Raw genomic sequence first — 9531 nt, forward strand, 5'->3', positions numbered from 1 at the left:
ACACCAAAATGATAAATAACCACCATCCAACTTATTTTAAAATCAGTGTAGCACCTTCATCACATTCTTATGCTTAGTTTTACCCCCGAGGCCACATTTGTTCTCTATAATACACCAAATTTAAAGGACAAAGAATTAGTAAATTGATAAAGTAAGATAAGGCTTTGTCCCTATTGCACCTACTTGAGAAAAAGGGAGGTTGATGGAAGGTCATGAGGGAATAGATTTGTAACTTTGGGATGCACGTGCCAACATGAGTGGCCAATTTCCTCCTCTGTTTTTCCAAGTGAAAATAAACTTAGCAAATGAAAATAAAAGAACTGTTAGAAAAATTACCACAATAGGAAACTTTGACAGGATTCAAACCCTTGTCCTGTGAAAACTGGTGCCACTAGAGACACAAGGCAAACCACTGTCCTAAAGCTCTTTGGTAGTGTACACCATTGCAGTAGTATCTATAATCAACATACAGGCACCGGTGTCAGTGATTGTGGCTTAGTGGAGACCAGGGTGTTTGTGGTCACTCAATGGATTGAAACGTGGTTGGTGCACTACTAAAGCTGGGGTACCAGAAGGGAGTAATTGAGGGGTAATGAGATGGTGGTGTTGAGAGGTCAAAAAAGGTGTCAGAGGCACAGAGGTGTGGGCATCCTGGTCCCACAGTGAGGGGTGGTCAAAAGTCCCTGCTAAAGATTTATATCCAACCGTGACCAAATGTTGTGCAGCCTGGCTCCCTCTGTAACTTTTCCCCCCAGTATTGTCCTATCCTGCAGATGACTGGAGCAAGCTTCCCTTAGGTTTTCTTGGCCTCATACCCCCAAATGAATGCCAGACATTTCTGGCCCAATGAAACTCCTAAAGGGTGCGCTACGGACATTCTGGAAAAACCTCACTACCATGCATATTTATGCACCAAACATTGCAAATCCTTACACTTGCAAAGCATCATATCGCACTTGTCAACTTTGAGGTGATGTAAGTGTTTTTATTTTATGGAAATATTCATCTGTGCTTCCTCTCCAACCAGAGGACTAGGGATCTGCTGTTCTTCTCTCACATGTGAAAGAAGGGGAACAGGTGTTGAGTGAGGAAGAGGGGGTGTAGGAGGAGCCTGTGACCGATGGTGGCACAGCAGAGGTAGGTTTGAGATGGGCCGGCCTGCCTGGCCAATTGGTAAGTAAAACGTGTGTGTGTCTGTGGCATAAAAGTGGTGCCATGCCTGATGACTGGTGGATTGCAGAGTGCTTGGTAAGTAAAATGGGTGTGGCGGGAGCTGGGGTGGACGGGAACAGGTGTTAAGGGAGGAGGGGGAAGTAGGATGAGCATGGCTTGGTAGGGCTAGAGAACAGGTGTAGTAGGAGAGCAAGAGTGGGTGGGGTCCCAGGGGCTAAAAAGGGGTGATAGATGGAGGAAGATCCTGGGGCAAGTCGGGGATGAGAGTGGGGCCAAATGTGGGCACTCATGGAGTGGTTCTAGCCCAAAGATGGGGTGATTATATAGGATGGGACTTATTATGGGGAACCCCAATTTGTTGTACTGTACCCCCTACACTCTCTGTTTTGGGGGGCAGTCAGATTTGTGGGAGCAGTATTAAAAGGGGTTTGGGGGTGCATTATAAAGGGTGACGGGGCACAGAATGACATGGATTTTGGGTACTTTTTGGGGGGCTACACATAGTTTGTTTGCTATCCTCCTCCTTTATGGGTTGTGCCCCAAAAGGACAGGGGCAACTGGTAGGCTAGGGGGTGAACCACCAACCACGTGGAGGCACCATACCATCCTACTGCGGTTATTGTATTGAAATGTACAAGTTGCATGTTGTGGTATTTTTGCAGGCTGGGCTCCCCAAGAGTTTACAAAACCCCTACCTTTCCCTCCGTGCTACATGTTATAGTGACCCTTGGGAAATTTCTACTGAAAGCAGACAGTAGAGAGATTTACGCTATGAAATCTGAGAGCACTAACATTTGCTAGATAAAGGAGGGTAGTGGAGCAGACGATTGAGACAGGGAATGGGTACCTGTGGCAATTGGTTGGATAGGTCACAGAGAATAATCATGGCATGCAAATAGGCAGCAGTGCATGGATTATAAGTGTCTGTTGAGAGTTTATTGCGCTCTTCAATTTATTTGTCCTCCTTACATTGGGTATGATCCACAGAGGTAAGGCCAGGACTTACTATTAGGCATAACATGTATTTATGATTTAGACTTAAATCAATTTTTATTTGCAGAACACACAGCATGACAATACAACCCAGCGGGCCGGCTGCATAGAAGTCATGAAGGCAGAGAAGAGCCGATGGATCACAAGCGATCTGTATAGGTAGATTACACAGCATGCCGCCTACAATCCATCATGGGCCAGCCACGGTCAACAGGTAGAAATATTAAATGGTCCAAGTCTCGTGTAATTTGAAAATTAGAGATGGTCTGCAGCATGCAGAGCATGCAAGTGCCTAATGAGCCAAAGACTCACTATAGCAAGCCTGGGGCGTTAAGATCTGCCTTTTAAAGAAAGTAAAAACCACACAATAGGAACATTAACAGGTCCTTATTTAAGGGACCAGAAACCCTCCCTCCACCCCCTCCCCAACCCTCTCCAGGTGAGCCAATGATTGCACTTAGGCGTATGGATGTGGTCCGGTGTGGTAGCTACTAACAGCTCATGTCCCTAGGAACCCATCAGAGGCCTGTATGTATTAACCACCCCCTATCATTCCGAAATCAGTTTCAAAATCCGTAGGTAAGCAGGGCATGCCAGTTCCCGAAACTCTGTAGATAGGATGGAAATAAATGGGGCCCATATCTTAGCATAGTCGCATTTGTCCCCTAGGGTGGCCATGGACAGCCTCTCCATGCCTAGAAGGGACCACAGCTGATGAAGCCATTGAGTGTGATCCGGCATCCTGTCCGTTTTCCAACCTACTAAAAGCACCCGGTGAGCAATCTGCCTTCCTTTGGTAGAACGCAAAGGGAAAGTCAGGGCGTTGGGCAAACCTAAAATAGTGTATGCAGGGAATCTGGGGATGGTAGTATCAAAGGCTTTATCTATCTCATCAAGAATCTTATCCCAAAATCTCGTGAGCTTCGTGCAATTCCACAGCAAATGAAGGAGGGTACCTGGACTCTCACAGCCTCGCCAACACAGACCATCGCACTGTGAGTTCCATTTAGTTAAACGAGCCGGGGTGTAATACCCGTATAACACAATTTTAAATGCAGTTCGTTTCTGTGTGGCCCATGGAGTGTGTGGTGTGATGGGTCCTATAAAAAATATCCTCCCATTCCTTGTCTGACAGGGTTCGTCCGAACACCGCCTCCCACCGCCTCTGCCCAGCAGTCCGAGCCCCACTAGTACCCTGAGAGAGAAACGTGTAAATTTCTGAGATAAGTTTGCGATCATCTCTTTTTTAAAAAAAAGCAATTTTTCGATTGGGAGCATTGGCCTGCTGACCAAGGGGCATATTAGAGGGCCAGTCTGCACTGGATGACTAGAGGGCCAGTCATCCAGTGCAGCATTTGCACGTGGAGGAAGTGGTCTGAGGCAGCAAGGCCATAATCCGCCCAGAGCTGATCAAAGGCAATATGTCCCTGGAGGTGAAACAAATGCCCCAAGCGCTTGTAACCGCCCGCTAACCACCATGAACCCACCCCCTTATCCTTCCCAGGAGGGAAATCAGGGTTCAAAAAAAATGGGACATAGGTGAATGGAACGTTGTGAGGTTTGCCCATCTGGACACCCTATCCCAAACTAACATGATGGGTCGGGTGACCGGTGATGAATATAGCCCCCAAGAACCCCAAATGAAGCGCTCTATCTCTTTTTGTATGTTCAAGAGCGTATTCGATGGGGGCATTAAAGTGAGGGTTTGGAAAATGTATACAGCCCGTGTAGGTCATTCATTTTAACCACGGCTAATCTCCCGAGCCACGATAGGGCAGACGTTCCCACTGAGCTAGATCCTTACGGATGCAAGAGAGTAAGGCAGTATAATTTACTTCCGCTGTCTTACCGAGACTCTAATGAAGGACCAGCCCCAGGTATGTTATGCCATCCGTCACCCAGTCAAAGTCAAATTGAACGCGTAGGGTGTCCACTGTTGTTTGCGTTGCGGTTAGATTAAGTACCTGCGATTTCTGCAAGTTCATTTTAAATCCCGAGACCCGACCAAAGGCATTCAGGTCCTCTACAATGACCGGCAAAGAAGTCAAGGGTTGTGTCACAGAAAAAATGACATTGTCAGCATAAAGGCTAATTAAATGGTGATCTGCACCAAAGGGGATGCCCTGCGCATGTGGATTGTCCCGGATTGTTTTAGCAAAGGGCTTCAAATATAGAGCGAAAAGTAAGGGGGCAGCCTTGCCTGGTACCTCTCCCCACTGCAAAATCGCCAGAGAGTATCCCATTTACCTTGACTGCAGCAGTTGGAGTGCTGTAAATACTTGCTATCCATCTGCAGAACCTAACGCCCAAACCAAAGTGCTCCAGAGTGGCAAACAAGTACGGCCAGTGCACACGGTCAAATGCCTTTTCGGCATCAACTGCCAGCAGCAGTGCCTCTTTTTTGGAGCGTTGCACTTTGTCGCTCAGGTGACAAATCCGTTTAGTGTTGTCCCCACATTGTCTATTCGGGATAAAGCCCAACTGGTCTGGGTCTATCAAACCGGGCCTCAGAGGGTTCAGCCTGTGGGCCAGAATGCTAGAAAACAGCTTTGCATCAATATTTAACAAAGAAATCGGACGGTAAGAGTTGCAAAACACAAGGTCCGTCCCTGGTTTGGGAATGATCGAGATTGTCGCCTGTAACATCGAAGCTGTGAGAGTGCCTGTATCCGCAAATGAATTAAACAGTCGAATGAGCAGAGGGGCCAACTCCGCGCAGAAGGTCTTGTAAACAGCGCACTGAAACCATCCAGGCCCGGCGCCTTCAGGGGCTTCAGGTGGGCGATAGCAGATATCACCTTTTCGGTCTATGTTGGAGCCTCCCGACCATCTGCTTCGTTGAGCGGGAGGGGGTGACCGCGGCCCCGTTGACATAATTACAGGGGTCCACGAGGGTTGAGGACTCAGCGGAGTAGAGATCCACGTAAAAGGTCCGAAAAGCCGCCGCAATGCCCGAGTCGTCCGTAATCTCCGAACCCCGCTCGTCTTGCATCGCTTTTACTGCCTGGACCTGTCACTTACTGCGGAGGCAGTGTGCAAGCATGCAACCCCCCTATTTGATCCCACAAAATATTTATGCTTCAACCGGATCACTGCGTGTTCAGCCCTATCCATGTCCAGACTCTTCAGATGGAGCCGCTCTTTCTCCAATTGGCGCCAGACCCGGGGGGCGCCCGTGCGCTTGTGAATTGCCTCGAGTTCTCTATCTTTGGATTCTAGTTCCTCTCTTTTGGCCTGTTGGGTTTTATTATCATAAGCTGCTTTAGCGAACAGGGCCTCTCTCGAAACCAGCTTAAGAGCCTCTCAGACAGAAGCTAAAGCTGTGGAACCATCATCGTTAAGTGCTATGTAGTCTATCAATGTACGCCGTAGGTCCTCTACCACTTGTGGGGACCGCAATAGGGAGTCCCTCAGGCATCAGTGCGGGGGGGGAAAGGATTCAAGGGAGGCAAACATAGAGTCAGTGTTATATGTGCGTGGTCTGAAAGAAACCATGCTTCGATGGTTTATGCCTGGGTGCATACCCACGCAGCCTGGGTGACAAGAAAGTGGTCCAATCTGGCGTAGGACTTATGGGCTGCCGAGTAATGTGTGTAGTCCCTATTATAGAGGTGGAGGCCGCACCATACGTCCCTGATCCCACAATCCTCCAACCACTCCCTACCACTCCCTGTCATAGCTCCTGCCCCCCCCCCAGTCCTTGGGCTAGAACGGTCCATCCCCGTGTCCATAACCAAATTTAGATCGCCACCCACTGCCACCACCAAGGAGTCGGGCATGTGGAGAATCTCGGCCAGGGCTTCAGTCAGGAACTTCTCCTAATGTTCGTTTGGGGAATAGATTGAGGCTATCGTGAGGTTGGAGGTGCCGATTTGTAGCCTCAGCGCTAAGAGGCACCCCTTAATCCATGCCACAGGGTCCACTATGGAACCTCTAAAGCGTCTGGAAAACAAGAGGTCCACCCCGCCATTCTTACTCTTCTCCGAAGACCAGAACTGCAAGGGAAACCCCTTGAATTGCATACGGTGTGTATCTTTGTGAAGCAGGTGAGTTTCTTGAAGTAAACATATATCCCCTCCGAATGCTCAAGTAGGAAGAGCATTGCCCTCCGTTTGGTAGGGTTGTTAAGGCCTCGGACATTATAGCTAACAACCTTAACTTCCATCAGGATGGAAAGAACCACGGGGCTTACGCTAAGGAGCTGAGATAACGGGACAGACCATGGAAGGGACCACACGGATAGATGTGACTCAACGGACCCATACAGAAGGGCCACAAGTAAAAAGCTCACCAGAGAGAGGACCCCCCCCACTCAATAACAGTATGAACAAACCATGAAACAATAAACCAACAGCAAAGGAAAGCACACAAAGTCCATCTCGACCGAGGGCCAGAAAAAAGTGGAGACTGCCAAAAGAGTGAGGGACTGCTCCATTCAGCGGACAGAGAACCCCCCACCCCACCGGGCCCAGACAAGAGAAGAAGAACCCACACATACGTTACCCTCAGTCATTAGAGTCCAGAGATTCCCCCTCTGCGCCACCGAGGGTCCGGACAACTGCTGAACGCTCTTTGAGAATCGTGGCAGGGTCAAGGCGAAGGCGATCAAAACCCTCGCCATTCACGGGACCAAGTCTAGAGGGCCCGGATGTCCCCGGCTCCGAGGTATAAGGCTGGGTGGACAGGTTGTTGAAGTTCAAGTTCAGCACCTTACAGGCCTCAGTCATGGAGTGCAATTGGTGGAGTTTCCCCTTAAGACGGAAGATGAGACAGAGCGAGTGCCCCCAGGAGTAGGATATGCTCATGGATCGAAGGTGGTTAGTCACAGGGCGGAAGTCTCTTCTCTTTTGAAGGGTACTAGCTGCCAAGTCTTGAAATAGCTGTGGTGTGTGCTCACGGAAACGTAGAGGTTGACAGGAACGGACCGCCTTGAGGATCTCCTCTTTCACTTTAAAATCGTGCAAGCACACCAGAATGTCTATAGGATGGCGATTTGGTTGTCGAGGGGGCCTATACGATGACATCGGTCGACCTTGACTGAGGATTCTGCCGCTGTGTCCAGAACTGCCCGGAAGAGCAATTGGACATATCCCTCCAGATCTTCCCTTTCTGCTCCAGTGGGGACAGCACGTATACGAACATTGTTCTGCCTCGACCTGTTCTCCAAGTCTTCGGAGTGGGACTGGAGGTCCAGTTGCTGTTTCCGCAGATGAGGATTTCTTGCTGGAGTGCCGCGATCTCTTCGTCCCTGGTAGTCGACCAATACTTCAGAGCGGCCACCCTTTATCTAACTGCGTCCACATCTCTCCGTACTTCCCGAAGATCCGCCTGCAGGTCCGTCATGATGGCCAAGATGTCTTCTCGTTGGGAGGCAAACACTGCCTCCAGGAATTCCCGCGTGACTGCTTCTTCCGGGCCATCCCCAGCCCAGACTGGGCCGGATCCTTGAGAGTCCCCCGGCAATTTCATAAGAAGATCTCAAACAGACCAGTCTTTTTTTACCCTTAGCCGTCATCATGGTGAAGTCCCAAGGCTGTCCTGCCCATGGAGAGAAATTGCATCGGGGTGCTGGAATGCACTTTCTCCAGACGGCCTCCGGTCGTTTGAGCGAGAGCTCCCGCTCCCTCAAGCGCTATTGCTCACTTTCAGACTCTCCACAAACTGTACTGTACGCCGCGCTGCAAAAGGGCTAGGCCCCGGAGGCCCCTCTCCCCTCGTGCCAACTGCAGTCAGAGGCTCTTATGTTGCCGCTGGAGACTGCCCAAGTCCCGGTGTACCTGCGATCAAGCTCCGCAGGACGGCACCGCTCCCAATTGATCCGCCTCCCAGCTGCTCCGGTGTGCCTCTAGGTTCCGATCTCACAGGAGCGTTGCCGGGTGTCAATGTCTCTGAGTTCACCCCGGCACCTCAGGCCTCTCGTGCTCGCACATCGCACTCAAGAGACCCGGCAAAGGGAGAGATCCCGGCGCCCCCTACTGCTCAACACACCGCACTCCTGCACCACCCGGGTCCTCCTCCGTGGGCCCCAAGGAGTCAGAAGGCCGCACTCCCCCAGACATCGTGTCAGTCACACGGCGGGGGGCTGCAGACGCACCGCACCAGGTTAGACCTCACGGCGCTCTCTCCACAACAGAGAGGTCGCACCCAGACTGAGTGCTCTCCTCCGCCGGCCGGCAGGATCAGCGCTGGACGTGGCCAATTGACGCCCTCCTGTTTCTTGGGCTTCTTCCAGGCGGAGTTGCCCCCGGTGTCCCGGCTCCCAAGGCAGCAGGGAACCAAGCTGAGCCTCAGACGGGCCGCCGGATATCCCCTCTGTGTCGCGTCGCCAACAGCCATACATGCCCGGGAGCTGGTCACTGCGTGTCTTCGAGCAAGGTGTCGTGCTCCTGTGGGGGCCCTTTCTGCGCACCACTGCGGACCCTGCAGGTGTCTGGTTGGCCCCCGTTGCAGCCTCTATTCCTTACAGCCTCGTGGCGCAGAGGCCGAAGGAAAGCTGGCGGACACCCTTCTTCTCACAGACGAGTGGGTAGGTCGCCTTTAGCTCCCAGCCCGGCGCGTATCGACGTTCCTCAGCCTCCGGTAGGGGATCTAGGTGCGTGGGTGCTTTTAAGCGTACTATAGGCCCGGCGTCTGGTCACTCTGCCATCTTGGCCACGCCCCCCCCCGTATTTATAATTTAAAGAAGTGTAGTCTGGTTGACTGAGAGGTGCTGAACAGAACGGTAAGTGCCTGTATACTCCAGCAATGTGCTTCTAACTAGTCACTTGAGACTGAACAGTGACCGAAGCTGCTGGGTTACTGACAGAATGTAAAAGGAGGGCACGATGGAACGGTGTTTGTGGTCACTCAGTGGATTGAAATGTGGTTAGTGCACTACTAAAGCTGGGGTACCAGGAGGGAGTAATTAAGGGGTAATGAGATGGTGGCATCCAGGGGTAAAAAAAGGTGTCACAGGCACAGAGGTGTTGGCATCCTGGTCCCACAATGAGGGGTGGTCAAAAGGCCCTGCTAAAGATTTCTGTCCAACCGTGACCAAATGTTGTGCAGCCTGGCTCCCTCTGTAACTTTCCCCCCAGTATTTTCCTATCCTGCAGATGACTAGAGTAAGCTTCTCTAAGGTTTTCTTGGCCTCATACCCCCAAGGGAGTGCCAGACATTTCTGGCCTAAGGATACTCCTAAAGGGTACACTACTGACATTTTGGGAAAAGCTCACTAACCATGCATATTTATGTTCCAAATATGGCAAATCCTTACACCTGCATAGTATCATATCGCACTTGTCAGCTTCGAGGTCGTGTAAGTGTTTTTATTTGAGGGAGATATTCATCTGTGCTTCCTCTCCCACCTGTTGACTAGGGAGCTTC

General features: G+C 50.8%; 1 protein-coding gene across 1 annotated transcript in view; it reads right to left on the reverse strand.

The window, feature by feature from the left end:
• Nucleotides 1–7998, reverse strand: part of LOC146775758 (uncharacterized) — a 30220-nt gene extending 22222 nt beyond the window's left edge. The window contains exon 1 of the mRNA XM_085638991.1: nucleotides 6670–7998. The gene's annotated coding sequence lies outside the window, so the exon portion shown is untranslated. The remainder of the gene's footprint in view (nucleotides 1–6669) is intronic.
• Between the last annotated feature and the right edge of the window lie 1533 nt (nucleotides 7999–9531).

The sequence above is a fragment of the Triturus cristatus genome, chromosome 12 (genome assembly GCF_964204655.1).
Source record: "Triturus cristatus chromosome 12, aTriCri1.1, whole genome shotgun sequence".
Classification (NCBI taxonomy): Eukaryota; Metazoa; Chordata; class Amphibia; order Caudata; family Salamandridae; genus Triturus; species Triturus cristatus.